The sequence below is a fragment of the Rhyacophila brunnea genome, unplaced genomic scaffold, assembly GCF_057557595.1.
Source record: "Rhyacophila brunnea isolate RB1 unplaced genomic scaffold, BYU_Rbru_1.0 scaffold_68, whole genome shotgun sequence".
In the NCBI taxonomy this organism is placed as follows: Eukaryota; Metazoa; Arthropoda; class Insecta; order Trichoptera; family Rhyacophilidae; genus Rhyacophila; species Rhyacophila brunnea.
Genome location: NW_028233337.1, coordinates 1,755,409 through 1,773,191, shown reverse-complemented (window position 1 = coordinate 1,773,191; position 17,783 = coordinate 1,755,409). Strand labels below are relative to the sequence as shown.

The window sequence follows — 17,783 nt, the reverse complement described above, 5'->3', positions numbered from 1 at the left end:
ACAAAAATTTATAAGCAGAAACTGTATAAATGATGTTATTTGAGTGGATGAAACTGGAAGAATAAAATAGGGTTGAGGAAGGCTTTCGCATTCTTAATTCTTGAAATTAAATGATGTTTAGTGGTTTATTTTTAAAGAATCGAGATAGAAAAGTAATTAGAGATGAGGAAGGCTGTTGAATTGATAAGTCTGGAAATAAAATGATTTTTAGTGGTTTATTTTTAAAGGACCGAGATAAAGAAGTCTTTTAGGTTATATAAAGGCAGTTAAATTCATAAGAATTATAATAAAATGATGTTTAGACAATAATTTTATAGGATCGAGATAAAAAAGTATAGTGGGGTTGAGAAATGCAGTTGTATTGATAGGTATTGAAAAAAATGATGTTTAGATGTGTATTTTTATAGATTCGATGTAAACCAGTATATTAGAGAGTTTAGAAAGGCTGGTGAATTAATGAGTCACGAAATAAATTGACATAAAAAGGGTGAATTGGGGTGAATTGTACTATAATAAGTAGAAATGTGATCTATTATATTGAAATCTTCTTTTACACACGGATGAAAAGATTAAAAGCCATTAATATGATACTACTCAAGTCAAATTTATTTATTCAAGAGGTAATTTATATGTTGTATTTAGATAGTGTCTCAAGTATAACTTGATTGGTGCAAATAGGCACATCGTATCACTACTTGGCATAATATTTTCTTGATAACTATAAATTTCAAAGTTATAAAGGCGTACATTTTCTTCTTAGTATATTTAAGGTCTAATTCTTCTTTTGACTTTTTATATTCCTCAAAAATTTAGATTGCTCTATATTACTGATTTGCCGTATACCATTTATAAGCGCATCATCATTACAGTCTTTTTCAATATATATTTAACCACAGGCTTTTATGAATATAAGTGTTTTCTCACAGCTATTTTTTGGCCATATCCTTCCGTTGATATACCATATTCCTTATATACGACTTATGGTATTTTTAAGACCCATTCAAATTATTTTTTTTCTAATAAATTCAAATATTTGAAAATTCATAAGACACTTGTACCCATATCAAAAGAATGTAAAGGGGAGTTGATGTGATTATTTAAAAGGGAAATATTAGAATATGCATCAAGACATTTGCCATATTTAAAATCCCGCATCCATTCTTAATCAAAAGAAAATAATTGAATTTGAGAAAATTAATCTATAATACTATATGCATTTTGAGTTGTGCAATGTTCCCAATAGGCTGAATACGTCACAATAGATGAAATTGACAAAAAAACTTAAACTGTAAATAAAAAAAATAGTGAAACTTTATGTATTTATTTTATAAATTGAAATGGTTATGAATAGAAATAATATTACTTAGATGATATTGAAATTTGGTTTATTTAATTTTGCAATTTTTTATTGTGACCATTCGATGCTTTTTAAATCAACGCCATCTTTGACCATTTCATAAAGTGGGCTCATTTCTCTTAGTTTATTTACAGCCTCCACAACCTTTTTCCCAACAATCTCAATATCTTTTTTAGTCGTGAATCTTCCCATTCCGAATCTAATAGAGCTATGGGCTAAATCCTCTTCAGTTCCTAAGGCTCTTAAAGTGTAAGAAGGTTCCAGACTTGCTGATGTGCATGCACTTCCTGAACTCAAAGCAATATTTTTTAGAGCCATCATTAGGCCTTCTCCCTCAACGTACGAAAATGAAAGATTAAGACATCCAGGGTACCATTTAAGATTTTTCAAATCTGTTTCATCTGATTTTATTTTTACTTTTCCATCTGACTGGATTCTATGATTATCAAATCCATTTTTTATCACTTCACTTAAATTTTTACGAAGATAATTAGTTAGTTTTTCACTTAAATTTTTCACGTGATTATAGTCTCTAACCATTTCATCATTACAAATTTCGGCTGCTTTTCCAAGACCAACGACGAGATGGACTGGGACTGTTCCGCTCCTTAAACCCCTTTCTTGCCCTCCTCCGTTAAATAATGGCTTAATCCTAGGCCTAGGAATATTTAACCATTGACTTACCTTTTGTTTTATTGTTTGAATAGCCCCTGTTTTCTGTTTACCATCCATTTCTTCACTCATGGCATTTTTCGACTCTCCAATTGTTCCTTTACTATCATCTGCTCTTTGCTCACTATTTCTCTCTTTTCCCATATTAGTTTCTTCACTCCCCTCCTTCAAAAGATTATTGTGCCATTGTTCTAGCCCAGGCCTCCTCTTCTTATTAATAAACAAAAATCCTACTCCCTTAGGTCCATAAATTTTATGCCCACTCACACTCATCATTCCTATTCCCATTTTCCTCACATCAATCGGAACCTTCCCATATGATTGTGCTGCATCACAGTGAAGAATAACCTTTCGGTCACTACAAATCTTTCCGACTGATTCCAGATCTTGAACCACACCAATCTCATTGTTTATTCCCATAACAGACACACAAACAGTATTTGCCTTGAAACTTTTACGTAAATCATCAAGATTCAATCTACCTTCTTTGTATACTGATAAATATGTGACTTCCGCCAGTCCTTCACTTTCCAAAGTTCGTAAAGAATCCAAAACACATTTGTGCTCCGTTTGAAGCGTTATAAAATGCGGCACCATATTTTCTTGCTTCTTCCAATAAGCCAGTCCCTTTAAAGCCATATTCGTGGCTTCGGTTGCGCCACTAGTAAATATTATCTCACTTGGATCGGCATTTATTACTTGTGCTACTTTGGAACGCGCTTGTTCAACGGCACTTTCTGTCGTCCATCCGAAAATATGTGTTCGACTGTGTGGATTACCAAAATGACTGGTTTGAAATGGTAGCATCGCGTCTAAAACTCGGGGATCAATCGGTGTAGTTGCTTGAAAATCCATATAAATTTTCTTTTCATCATCATCTCGTTTTGATTGTAAATGCTTATTATTTTTATCCGTCAACACTTTGTACAAAGGCGATTTTAATACATCCGTCCGTTCAGTCGGTGTGCCATGAAAAAGCTTTCGGAAAGACTCGGCAAGAACTTTTGTTGATAGTGAATCTTCGGTTGATTTTTTTGTTAATTTCATAAACTGATTCTAATGGGTAAATTAATTAAAATTCGCCACATAATTTTACTAAATTCAATCTGATAAAATATCTCACAGAATTGTGTCTCATCGGTAACAAATCATAAGTTTTAGAGATAGCGCCATCTTTATATCAGATAGGAAAAATAACTTTTAAAAATATTGGTTGGATTAGAGGATCTGATTTTTATATAAGAGGATAGAATATTGGATTAGCCTATCTAGATTTGCTTATTATCTTTTGAGCGACATTAAAGAATATACTATGGAATTTTACGATGATATATGTTTGCACCAGAAATACTTGGATTTTAGAGTATCTTATGCATGAAAATTTGAAACTTTTTAATAATAATAAATTACTATCACAGTAATCGAAGCCCCAAGGTCAAGGTACGATAAATTCGTAAAACCTGAGTAATAGATGAATGAATATTTTTTTTGCTCTCCTCCAACATTTACCGAGCTTAGAGCCTGGAAGGTTAAGGGAATATTAATTAAAGTATATTTCTTTTTTTTTAATTTTACTTTTAGTTTATTTTATAGATTTATTTGTGGTGCTATATATTTTAGCTAATTTTAAATTATTAATATTACTTAACACCATTCATATTATATTTTAAGTTTATTTACATTCAGTAAACTATCAGTAAACTACTTCTTCAATTTTATTTTGAATATAGGTTGATATTATACTTTGAATTTCATTAAAATATAAAATCTGAAAGTATATCATTTAGGAATGCATTTCTGTATTGTAACTTTTTATTATTTTTTCAAACATAACATGCTTTATTTCCGATGATCATATCTATACGCTTAGTTTGATCCTCTTATCTTGCATATTTTCGTTATATCACATTTTTTAAGGCCATTTACTAAAAAGGTATTGCTCAATCGTACAGTTTATAGTATCTACGATAAAAAAAATAAACTAATTTTTTAAAGAAGGATAGAATACTCTTATAATTATAAAATGGCAATTGAATGTTAGGTAATTTATATGATAATTAGTAATATAAAAGATAAAATAATAATATAAAACTAATAAGCCTTGTATGAGGGTAGATTTTAATAAAATTACGACTTTTTTTAAATAATCTTTCATTTCGAAAACACATTTTTTATTTATTTTAAATAAACTACACTTTACATTTACACTCGCATTATAAAAATAATTTTTTCATGTTTGCTAGTGCAAAATTTTTGATTACTCTATATTACAAATTTATTGCATATTATTTTCAAGCACATCATCCTTACAGTCTTCTTCAATGCATCTTCAACTTTCAATACTTATAGATAAAGGTGTTTTTTTACGACAATTGTATGTCCATATGCTGCTGCTTCTATCGGCATCCTAATTCCTTAATATACAAGGTGTTTAGTCGAATATAATTTATTCATATTCATTAAAATTAAAAGATATTGCGACTCTATTTATTAAAAAAATAACTATATTTGTACTCAAATACTATATAAGCGTTTATTATCTCTTCTTGAAAAGGAAATAGAACTAATATAATTTATACTAAAAAAAAAGAAACGAGGCGCATTTTAATAGATTAGTGGTAATATGATATTTTTAAAATTCATAAAGTTCAAATTTTATAATGAAAAACATAGCCGTACAGGATATAGTATCAATTTTAGAAGCACGATTTTAGCGCATTTTAGATATCAATTAAAAATATGTTTTTTTTATTACCTTCAATTTAATATCATTATTTTATTTATAGCCTGGTTCAAATAATTTAAAAAAAATTCTCTATCTTACACTTGAAGGCTTATTTTTACTACGTACTCAATTATACACTGAATTTTCAAATATTGATTTCAATATAATTAACAGTTATTAAAAAACTATGGTTCTGTTCGTTAGAAATCAATAATATAGAAAATACCTTGATTATTTATGGTTTGATATAAATTTATATTCTAAAAGTCATTTATTCTGCACCATATATACACCCGTAAAACCCTTTGTTTTAGTCATGTATACACATAATGACACTAAAATAATTCATTATAGTGCTTAGAATTTGATGCGTAAATAAAGAATAAATGGTATTTTTTGAATGAAAATCTGCCACTTTAAACATTATATAATTTGCGCCGCTTTTTATAGCCAACTATACCTATTAGTTTTCTCCCATCAAATACATTAAAAGCTAAGTAAATGGTCTATTAATCGCTCAAAACACACTGTTGAATACAAATTAATAATATTTTTCTCTAAATAATTATGTGGACTTCTATTTTTATCTAATTCTCTTAAAATTCGCTAGTATTCCATAAATTGATGTCAAAAACCAAGATAAAATAGTCAATCGAAGAGGAAATCTTACTTTAGTGAATCTAAATATTATATAAAAAATGTTTCTGCATATAATACTAATCGTATTTATTACATTGTATGCTTGCAATATATTTTTTTGATTGATTTATTTCGATAAATATCTATCATTGAATATTTCTATCACAATTTCTTGTTTTTTTATTAGCAAGCATTGTATTATATAAATAAAAATATTATAATACAATAAATAAAATATTGATTCGCGCTAATTGAGATTAATGCTTATTTTAAGATTTCTTTCTTCTTGTTTTTCCATAAAATCTAGCGCTACAAAATTTTTATTTTTTGTAGTTATCTCTTAATAATAATTACAATTTTGTTTAAACTTTAAAGTTACAGCGTCGTTTGCACTTTTTAATGGGAATATCATAGACATATAAGAATATCAATATTTTAAAAAACGTAATTTCTGAACGATTATCTACTCATAAATGTTCTTTATACATATTTCTCTACAAAGCGTATTCAGCTCCTTATTTGGCAAACGCATTAACCTATTACAATTCTTGTATCAAAAAGTCTTATATTTACGGTTAAAAACAAGATCAGAATATAATCCGATGGAAATAAAATAGTAACGAAAGCCCGTTGAAAACATGATTGAGATGCCTCAAAAGATGAAAGCAGTGAATTTTTAACCGGAACAAATTAAGAGAATAAATAAACATTATAAATGCAAATAAAAGCTATCAGAATCCCTCGAAGATGTTAATGACCAAAAAAAGTGTTTTATTTTTGGAATGAAACGTTCATTTAGAAAAAAAAAACTTATAAAATATTTTTAGAGGATAAAATCGAGATTCGATGTAGTTTATATTTGACTTTGATGGTGTTATGTGATAGAATATACATATAAATAAGATACATTTAGTGATTAAACAAAAGTTTAAAAGACCATGAAAGATACATGTTGGTTTATTCTTATATTGCATCTAAGAAACTAATGGTCAAAGAAAAAAAAATATTATATTTATTAAGGCAACAAAAAAATATTCCTGATATAATTTCTTTAATTTACCTTGTATTTTTTATAAAAAAATATTCATTTATTTAATCAGAATAAGCTGCCCTAAAATTTTTGGTAAAGGTTTTAATTTTACCACGTCAAGTAATTCACTGCTTCGATATCTATTTCTATATTATCAAAAATGGCTTTTTTTCGTAATGCTCACATATATAAATCGACTCAGGTGTGCTTCTGTCATACTATCATGAATGTATTTAAACTGTAAGCTTTTTTAAATATATATTTACCTATCAGTGCTTGATGTATTAATTTTAGTTCATAAGTATATACTATTTTATATATATCTGATGGTGTCTGTGTATGAAAAGAATAAAAACAAAGCCATTATAATTATTTTTTATGTAAAAAATTAACACCAACGTTGAGTTTCACTAAGCAATCTTAGAACAAAAAGATTGAAAATCACGCAAAAACTTCTAGAATATAAGTTTATTTTATTAAAAAAAATATAATGGATTTGTCCACAAGAAAATGAAAATCGTGTAGTGGTATTTATGTGAAAATGTTATGAAAAATGATCCCTACAATATTTAAAGTATCTGTATATTTTTAGGTAAAAAAAATACAAACCACTTTTTTTTTATTATTTCATGGTTTTCGAAAAAAATTAATTTATTTCCTTACTGATTAGTTGTCTTTTAGATAGAGCATATAGGTTCCTATAATGAAAGTTTTTATTCAAAAACATTTATAAATAAATTAATCCCGAATTTTGATCAGAAATAATAAAATCATAGTTTCGTAAAAAATATATACACATTATAATACATTATTTTACATATTAGAAAGTATTAAACACTATGCCCTATGAATATATTAATAAATAGATTACTAAAGTGATACTATAATACGGCGAATAATGAATAAATACATGTCTTAATAAATTAAAATGAAGTATAGCAGCTGTACATCGAATGTATAAAGTAAAATAATAAGCGTTAATGAAGATAGTAGTAAAACTGGGAGTAATTATATAAATGTAAAAAATAAGATATTTATGTATAAAAAAGTAAATTTTATGCAAAAAGATAAAAAAAACCGGTATTTGAAAAAATGTTGCTTTAAACTTGGGCAATTATAATCATGTTTGTATTTAAAAATCAAACTTTTGAGAAAGAGTAAAAAAGAATAAAAAAATATGTAAACAAATGCTGACTAAGAACCCACAAGGCAATTTTCTGCAAATCTTTCTTTTTGTTTGGATGTAGGTTCATAATATCTATGCTAAGACATAATCCTCATGGTAAAAATTCTAACCAAAGAATATTTTGTTGAATGTTACTATCTTATTCATTGATTTATAAGCATTATTAATTTGAAATTTGTAAAACTATATAATATTGACAGAAGAATTTATTAGTTTATAAATTAAATGTGTGCTTAAATTTACAACAAATGATGTTTGATATAGCGAAAACGTAAATTCTAATGCAAGATAATATTGTACCAAATATCTTAAAAATTTAGAAGATACATTACCAGCAATGTAAAATTTAACATTTATAAAATATTGATTGTAATTTCATGATAATTATATATCTAGATAAAATTTTATAACAATAGATATGTCTAAATCATTATACTAGCATGCCATCTGCCATATTTATTTTTTTGGATGTTAAAAAACAATAACTAATACACATGGTTAGAATAGATATACAAGTAAGGAATTTTTTATCAAAAGAATCTATAAAGTTAAGAATAACAAGAAAAGCTAAACAATATACCTATAAACTGAAATTACTATAAAATGAACTACATAGTAATTAATTACATAAAATGTAATTTCTCTTATAGAAGACTTTATGTAATATTTAACGTTATTTAAAAAAAGTAGCAGCAATTGCATAGAGTAAAAGCAAAAAAAAACACAAAAATACATGAAAAAATGTTTTAGTGGCATATATTATGCAGAAAATCTATCTTAAAATGTATCGAGCAGAAACAAAATTAAAGGTTTGATGTCTAAAATATAGCTTGCACAATCATATTAAAAATACCTTATAACGATCATACCAGCTCAATATATATAAATCGATTTTCAATTCAGTTCGAGCGAAAAAATCGCTATAGTAATAAATTATATTCAGTTTCGGCTTGAAATTGAGTTTTTTTAGGTTTAAGCCGAGGGCACAAAATTGTGGAAGGATGTTTTGGGGATACAATCACAAAAAAATCAATACGCTTAAATAAATATTTATCGATACAATAAAGAGATGTTGAGGTGTATGCAGGTTATTATTTTTAAAAAATAGCCTTTGAAATATTAAGGAAATCACAGAAAAACACATTTTAAAAATTATCAATAAAAAATTTGGTGATAAAAACTATACTATAATTAAACAATATTGCATGATTGACCTTTTTTTTGACAAACACAAATAAAAAATAGATCACATTAGCAGAACTAGATATATAGACATAAATAAACAGACTAATAATATAAATATATGACCAAGAAAATACGAATTTAAATTAAATTTAATTCTCCTGTTTTACAAATTAAGGAAAAGTTTTTTAAATATTTAATAATGTTAAGGTAGTACAGAAATTATATAGCCCTTAATTTATGAATTCTGATTCCCACTGAGCAGAAGCATGCTACTAAGTCATATAAAAATAAAAATATAAATTAAATGTGTCAATATGAAGAGAATGCATTATGTAGGAATAGAGGGATATGATTTAACAAAATTATCACATATTTTTCTATATTAACATCAATATATTTGATGTAATATTAAACATATAATAAAATACATATATGACACCTCAGATAAAGCAAAAAAATAGTATGGATTATTTTTTTATATAGTTGTTGCTATAAAAAAACCATTTAATGAGCCCTCATATTATAATTAATGAGAAAAAAAAATTACATGTCTCAACAAATATATGTAAAACAAAATATTTTGATTTATTTTTTATATGATGTATAAAATTATATCTATTTTATATGCCAATTTTCTACTTTTCATAAATTTCTAGATTTCATAAATTTTTAATGAGAATATTCTGATTTTATTTTTTATAATTTTGTCGTTTCGTTTGTCCGTGAAATCTACCTTCAATAGCATAAATAACTATTTTCTTATATACTTAGCCTCTTTTTTGAGTAATGTACATGTTTTCAAGAATCACAAATTAATTTTAATAAAACGTGAAATTATGATAAACTTTCTTAAAATAGATAGGAATGTTTATGTTTTAAATAGCATAATAATCATGTATTCTAAACTCATTATTTATATTATATCTTTACCTACTCCGTCAAATTTTTTACTAAGTATCTGAGTTTACTTTTATTATAAACATAAATCAACGATTAAAGTTTGTAAAATGCGTTTTTGAATATAATAATGCAAAATCACACTTTAAAACTAGATATTATGGTATATTTTTATACGAAATATTTATATCAAAGTATTAAAATTATATTACAATCTTTTATATTTAAGAGAAATTTTTTAATTAAAATTATACACTGAATTTTACAATTAGGTAGTTTTTTTGGATATAAATAAGATAATAAATTTTATATTAAAGATCAAAAAAATAACATTTTAAATAATCTTATAGTGTAAAATATATTTATGATTATATATATCAATAAGCCTTGTCAATGAATTTGGTTTATGATTAACCACTGCTTTTTTACAACAAATTTATAATGTTCTAGGTTTTTTTTACATTTATGAAGTCAAATGTAAAATCAATTTTTTATGTAATATTAAAGATTTTTTTATAAAATAGGTTCTGGATCATATTTGGAATCGATTTGTTTCAAGAACAAGCGTATATTATTCAAGTTTATTCGTATTTCCATATTGGGATTTGAGACAATTGTAAAGGTAAATAGATACTATATGCCTGAAAATTGCATAAATAAATGTTATTTATAACATAAATATTACAGGTTCGAAAAAATATAATTTATTCGCAAGTAAAAGAATTCCAATATAAAATTTTTATGGCAGTAAAAAACTATTTAATATGTTTTAAAATCTTTGTAGCAAATTATATCGTAAATTTTAGTTATATATATCATATAAAGAAAAAAATATATTTTAATGATACAATATTTTAGGAAACATACCATTGATAAAATATTTTTATTTATAAAATCAAGCTTGGTGATAAATTTTTGTTTATGGGATAATTTCATTTTTAGCTTTTTATTGCAGTCAATCTAACTTTTGAATGCTCTATAAAACAGATTTCGCTGATATTATTTGCAACTTATCATCTTTACAATCAACCTATTTTATCTTCTTCTCTCAAGACTTATTAATAACCAGGTTTGATCACATTTTTTATGTTGAAATCCTATAAAAAATATCATACGGATATCTGCTATAAACTTGTAAATTATATTACATGTTATATTTATATGGTAGAATATGTATATAATACAAAAGGCGTAATACTTATATCCTTAAAATCACTGTAAATAAATACTATGTTCTTATAAACAAAATCTTGTCGTTCGCATTAAATATCGTATAAAACTAGAAATAATTTTGGAAAAATGTACAATTAAATATCTTAGCTACGTATAACTTAAAATTACTATTTATTGATCAATAATTATTTTATCAAATTCATTTATTTATATAAACGAAGGTGAATAAATTTACATTAAACGAAATCAGTTATATGATATAATTTTTCTTGCAATAAAGACAATTTAAACATTAAATTCAGCTTGATTTGTTTTAGAGACATATTTTTAATATGAAAATAATAGATTGAAAGAGATTTTTTTCTGCCGATTTCTTTTATTTAAGATAACTAGATAAAATACCATAATTAAAGAAGGCTTTAGATTTGATGACACAATAAATTACCTTATTGCAAAGTATATAAAATTTAGAATTATAGAACTAAAATCAAATTATTTTTTTGGTTTATATTTTTAATGCTAAATAAGTACTTGCTATTTTAAGCATTTTGATTGACAGAAAATATAAGCATAACCTTTTTAATCCATTGAAAACAAAATATATGTAATTCGATTATTTAATATTATATCTCAAATGTTACTATTATTTTCAGTAATACATTCCCATAAGATCAAATCATGCATTTTTTATTCTATATAAAATATATCTTTAGCAAAAATAAATAACGATGTGTGGCATAAAATATCTAAATGCAAAAAAAATTGGATGATATTAATGTGATCATAATACTTTTACAAACTAAAAACTGTATTATATATTAGAATAAGCAAAAAAGGCATTCCACACAGTTTTAGAGATGTAATCTATATATGGAAGTAGCGCAAATCACAAAATACTAACTATTAAAACAAATATTCAAAAATTTATGGAATAAAAGTTGTCTTTAAGTGAAAAAAATTTATAAAGGCTTTTATTTTAATAAATGTCTTTTTTAGATTTGAATGAACAATATGGTAATTGAAGCCACTACTTCTTAAGGAAAAGGAAATGTATTATATATAAAACAATAAATAGAAGAATTTTCAATATCTAGTTTAATTTATTGCATATTAGGTTCAAACCATGAGTAAATATTCACAAATTTCTTACATTATTTGTAAAAAATGCATTTATCAACATATTCAGATATCTCAATAAAAAAATCCAATTAGCTCAAGCAGTAAGATAATCAACGTTTATTGTCTTGTTTGCATTATATTAAAGTGAATTGAATCTATAAACAATAAGGGCATTTACAAATGAAGAATATTAATTATAGTTTTGAGATAAAAATATTACTTTTAAAAACTATACTCAAATGCTAGTTTTAAAAACTTTCTCTGAATTTGTGTGAAAAGATCGATCTGTACGATCTAAATTTACATTTTATATAAATGTTTTATAAAAAGTAATTTGAATGTGTAATATTAGTTATTTTCATCAATAAAATCATGAAAATACAATGTCAAACTCTTTTGAACAGAAATTTGCAAAAAAATAAGATTTTTATTTCATTTTTAATTATATTATTCTGTTTTTATTTTTAAACACACGGGATCAAATCTTTGGGATAAATGGAAATTTTACTGTCCACAAAAAATACTTCTAAGCATTATCACATGATCGATTTTTCTTTATACCAGTTATAAATTTAATTTGAGCTTTTCTGATCTTTATGTACTAACTATAGAAGATTTATATTGATCTATCTAATGTTTTTGGTTATATAATGTAATTTCTGTTATTTTTGAACACATCAGAAAGTTCTTTGTGTTATTTAGTAGATCATTTAGATATATTTTAGAAAAAAATACATTTTCATTGCCTTATATTTAAGGTACATATGATTTTATCCTTTGGTTCTATTTACATAGAAAAGTAAAAAATTTCTTAAATTTATCAAACGAGTTTACAGCATTTTTATTTTTGGTAGATATGGTTCAACACATATAAGTATCTGGTGTTTTATTTTGATACAATTTTAATAAACAACCGTTAAAACACATTTGATCTTGAATGGATTTTACACGAAAATTTTTCGACAATGTAAATCTTTATTCGCAATGGCTTTTAGTGCGCTTCTTATATTTATACATTAATGTAAAAATGTTGCTTTTCGGTATAAATTATCTTGTAGATAAAAAATGTGTGATTTAAGTAAATTAGTATTCAAACCGTCATTAAATGTATAATATGCATAAAAGAAATTTTTTAGATTAATTTTCTTGTTTTAAAAATAAATGATAGTATTTAAAAATAAAACTGGTTAACATATCGAATAAAAATTCAAATAAAAATCATTATATGTACAATAATGATTAAAAAAAACTTAACATATTATTAAAAGCCAGATGTACCACGTTAGACAAGTTTGTTTTTATAAATTCTATGCTGTAATTTCTGATTTATTTGTTACAAACAAAAACTCTTTCGAGTGTTTTAGAAAACATTTTGTTTGCCTTTTATATAAATGCCGGAAATTGCTACAATCTAATGATATTTTATTTTATTAATTTGGGGATATAGTAGGGGAAAGTTGGGATAACTACAAATATAAATTAATAATCGAGATTCTACTCTGTAAACGTAACACAAACTTGCCTATAACTCATACACGCACGCGAAATTACTAAACGACTATATTTTTTTAGAAGCTATCTGTAAGATTATAATCGCCATTAAAGACTATTTTATTCATTAAACCTACACCTTGATCCAAAAACGATTGAAAAAATTTGAAATTTAACTGATTAGAATATCAATGAAGCCATAATGTTTTTTCTAACTGTTATATGAGCATTGTCTGTATAAAAATAAATAATCAAATTTTCTGCTGAAAACTGGCGAGAAGAAGACAATGACAAAATTTACTGCAATAGAAACAAAATAAACAGAAGAAATGGCTATCGGAACAGACCATCAAACATTAGTGTGTTATAGATTTTACCAATAAAAAAAAAATTTTTATATGCGTAATGACGGACTTAAAAAATATAGAGATCATAAATTTTAAGAAAACAAGAAAAGTACGCTTATCTGAAGTTAAAGGCGAAATCATTGCGCGTCTTAATTAGACAGTTCAAAAGCATATCAAAATAGATCATTCAAAAAGCACTTTCGAGCTCGCGATAAATTTACGAGCTATGTGTAATAGTTTAAGGAATACACACGATACTCACACAAGAATGATTTACGTGTTAAAAGATACAACCATAAAAACGTGTTGCTGACATCTATGGTAGATATTTATAAAAATAGACAAAAACCATGAACAACAAAACAAGATACTCAACAATAATAATGATGTTTTTGAAGTGATTAGTATTAAAAGAATGAGATAAGAATAAAAAAGAAATATATTTAAAAAAACGGACGATGAAATAAATCATATAAAAAAATTATTTCCAATCAGAAGTTAAAGTTAGTAAATTAAAAAAAGCATATAAAAATTCGGAAAATCTGAAATTCGTTATAAAATGACAATATATACAGATTTCTGGTCAAATAGATCGGTGAAAAACAAATTTTTATGCAATTTCGATACTATAATTTATAAAAAAACACACCATAGGCTTCCATATTTCTCAGAAAATAGATTTCTTCTGATCATAACAAGGCGTTCTAACTCAAACAGCTAGATTCGATGTATTATATAACAACTGTGTTAAAAAATTATTTAAATAACCCTAATATTTTATGAAACTGTCAAATAACACCTAATATTATATGAAACTGTCAAATAAATATGCCCAATAAAAAATCGTTTAAAATTAGTTCTAATCATATTTACCAACAAAATTTCCAAGCATAAGACATTCAGTGGATCGAAATTCGAGCTTCTCCATGCATGTAAAACTTATACAATCTATACTTCAGTAGTTATAATTTAAGAAAATACGAAGTCGAACATTTAAACCTACTAGTGAAAAATCATTTTAGTACTTTCGAAAGAAAACATTGACAGAATAACATTAAATGATAAACTTTGCAATAATAGTAAACAAGATCACTAAATAGACGTAAATTAGTATGAAAATGAAAATTTTTTAATAAAATCCTTTATAATTACATTTTCAACTTAATAAACTATCTTACATACAAGAATGAATGATTGTATTTAATATTCCAATTCATAAAAACTATATTTTATAGCTGAGATTTTAGCAATGAAAAAATAAATTCAAGAAAAAAGATGAAAAAGAAATTTTTAAAAAGACATTTATCGTTGAATCTGTTAGAATTTAATGACCCGTTAAGCCAAGGATTAAACGATAAATATCCATTTACGGCTTTTAATCCTTATAAGAAGATATTAACCGCTAAATATTTCCTTTTTTATTAAGATATGGGTTTTTAGGTCAAGAGATCAAAACACAAAATTTGTTTTATATTTAGTAAATAAATTCATTAAATACATCGGGATGGAAATCAATCTCGCCTAATCCGTTTCTAACCGTATCAAACAAAATTATTTTACCAGTGTCATCTATGGATAAGAATAACTAGATATACTAGAAGACTTTAATTTGTGGCGAAATTTGAAATAATAGAGATATTAGTAAATGAAATATTATACAGGTAAGTATCTGTGAAAAACAAAATTGAATATATAAAACAGAGTTAAAACGAAAACGAACATGCAATATTACTATGTGAACTATTACGTAGGTTTATTAAAGCTGTAAACAGTAGATTTTACAATGTATAACGAGATAACATGTGACGCAATTAACATAAAATGGGTAAAAACCAGCAACAATTCAATCAACAAGACTATACCTCTAAAAATAAACAGAACGCTGGCTTAAAAAAAACATTCAAAACAGAAAATAAACTCAATGCGGACTTTAAAATTCAACCAAGAATAAGTAAAATGGCCATTAAAAGCATAATATCAAAATAAAAAAAATAAAACGAACGAACCAGGTCTTGATAAATAAATTCTCAAAGACGTAATACATATATGTAAACTAATGACTTTTAAAGCATAAATAAAAACAAAAATAGAGTTTGTCGTGTAAGATATAATAAGATTGCATTGAAAATTTCATAATACGCATAAGAGATCAACTCTTTAATATCAAAATCCTAAGTTGCTGCAATTTTATGCAAAAAAGACCCTTAGAAATGGATTATCTTATTTTATTCATAATAGAAACAATTTAATTGGAGATAGATCAAGGTGCTTCCTGTATTGACGGTCGTAAAACAGTCGATCATTTGGTATGCTGATGTGAAAATAGATCCTTTGTCGTTTTCATAAAAGAATAAATCTAATGTGATGATAGGATTTTTATTATCTCATGTTAGCAATAAAATACAATTTTTAATAAAAAAAATAAAACCCTTAAATACCTCGTACATATAAAATGGAAAACGAATTCGAAGGAATCAAAATAGATGCGATAACAATAACAGATATAAAATAAAAGAATTACAGATATCATATATCGTAAATTATAAAAAGAAGAACTTTATCACTTTGAAAACAAATAAGTGGCTAGTTTCGACTTTCTAAATTGTAATTAGGAGAGAAAAATATAGAAGTATGATCTTATAGCATCGTTGACGTAATTACGGCACAAAAACAATATATAATTTATGTCATATGTTATGGCTTGAGATGGTTGATGACACTGTAATATAAGGTCACTGATAAAACTTGAAGTCGCGAGCAAGATCGAGGCATAAAACGCCTTGGATTTATGAAAAACCTAACCTATATAAGTCTCGAAGAATATAGAGGTGAAAAGAAGACTTCTTAGTGAATAATATATTTGAAAGTATAAACATACTGTGTGCACATAATATAAAGCTGCGTGTGTCTATAACAAAGCCTAAATTTGTTTATATCTTACAATACAAAATAATCTTAGATTAAGAGAATTGAACTTTATTTTTCGGAGTTAATTTATATATTATGAAGTGGTTACAATCATTTTTTTTTCACCAAAAATTCTTATCAAGGAAATCTTAAAACCACAAATTAAGTTGGACATAAAATATCTTTAATTTATGTGGAAAAAAAATATAATGTTATAGTGTGCAATATATGCAGAATTATTGATTTTAATCATTTTAAGTTGCTATTTTTTAATAATATTGATGAACTAATCAAATATTGATGCATCTTATGTTTTATAATATGTTCTGGGGCTGTTAGATAGTTTATATGTACATGATATCTTTTTATATATACTAAATTGTTTCTATTTCCTCTATTATTTTTATTACTAAACATCTTGCACTAATTATTTAACCCATTACAATTTCGATCAAAATATATAACTTTTTTATATGCTATTTAATGTGTTAATAGAAATCCAGAATATTCTATATGTTATAACATGGAACAGTGTGGTGACACGATATCAGAAAAGGTACCTTAAGGATTTATGCCCGAATCAGATAGTGGCATATATAAAAACCTCGGAACTGAGAAAAACCCTTGAATTAATAGATCTTGAAGGCAGAAGAGGTATTAAAGAATACCTTAGAGAGAAGAAGATAACCGAAAGCATAAATACGCTGTGCGCACAAGGAATCGAGAAAGCAGTGCTTGAGAACTAAAATTATAACTATAAATTTAGCCCATAAGTAAAAAAATGCTTATAAATTTAGATGTGAAATTTCATAATTCATATAAAATCTTTTATCACCCCAATCTAAAAAATAAAGCATCCCTGCTGACTGAATATTTACAAAAGAAAGATATTTTATTAGATATATGATAATGACCCAGATGTAGTGACAATAATATTTTTTGAATGCATTAAAAGTTCAATAAACACATCAAACCCTTTTTGAAACATTGTACATATTGGGGATTGATATGAATTGAATTACGTGGTAAATATTTGTAGGTATACATGTATGATT

At 25.3% G+C, this 17,783-nt stretch overlaps 1 pseudogene; it reads right to left on the bottom strand.

Moving 5' to 3' along the window:
- Positions 1 to 1,405: 1,405 nt before the first annotated feature.
- On the bottom strand, positions 1,406 to 3,076 carry LOC147065015 (uncharacterized; annotated as a pseudogene).
- Between the last annotated feature and the right edge of the window lie 14,707 nt (positions 3,077 to 17,783).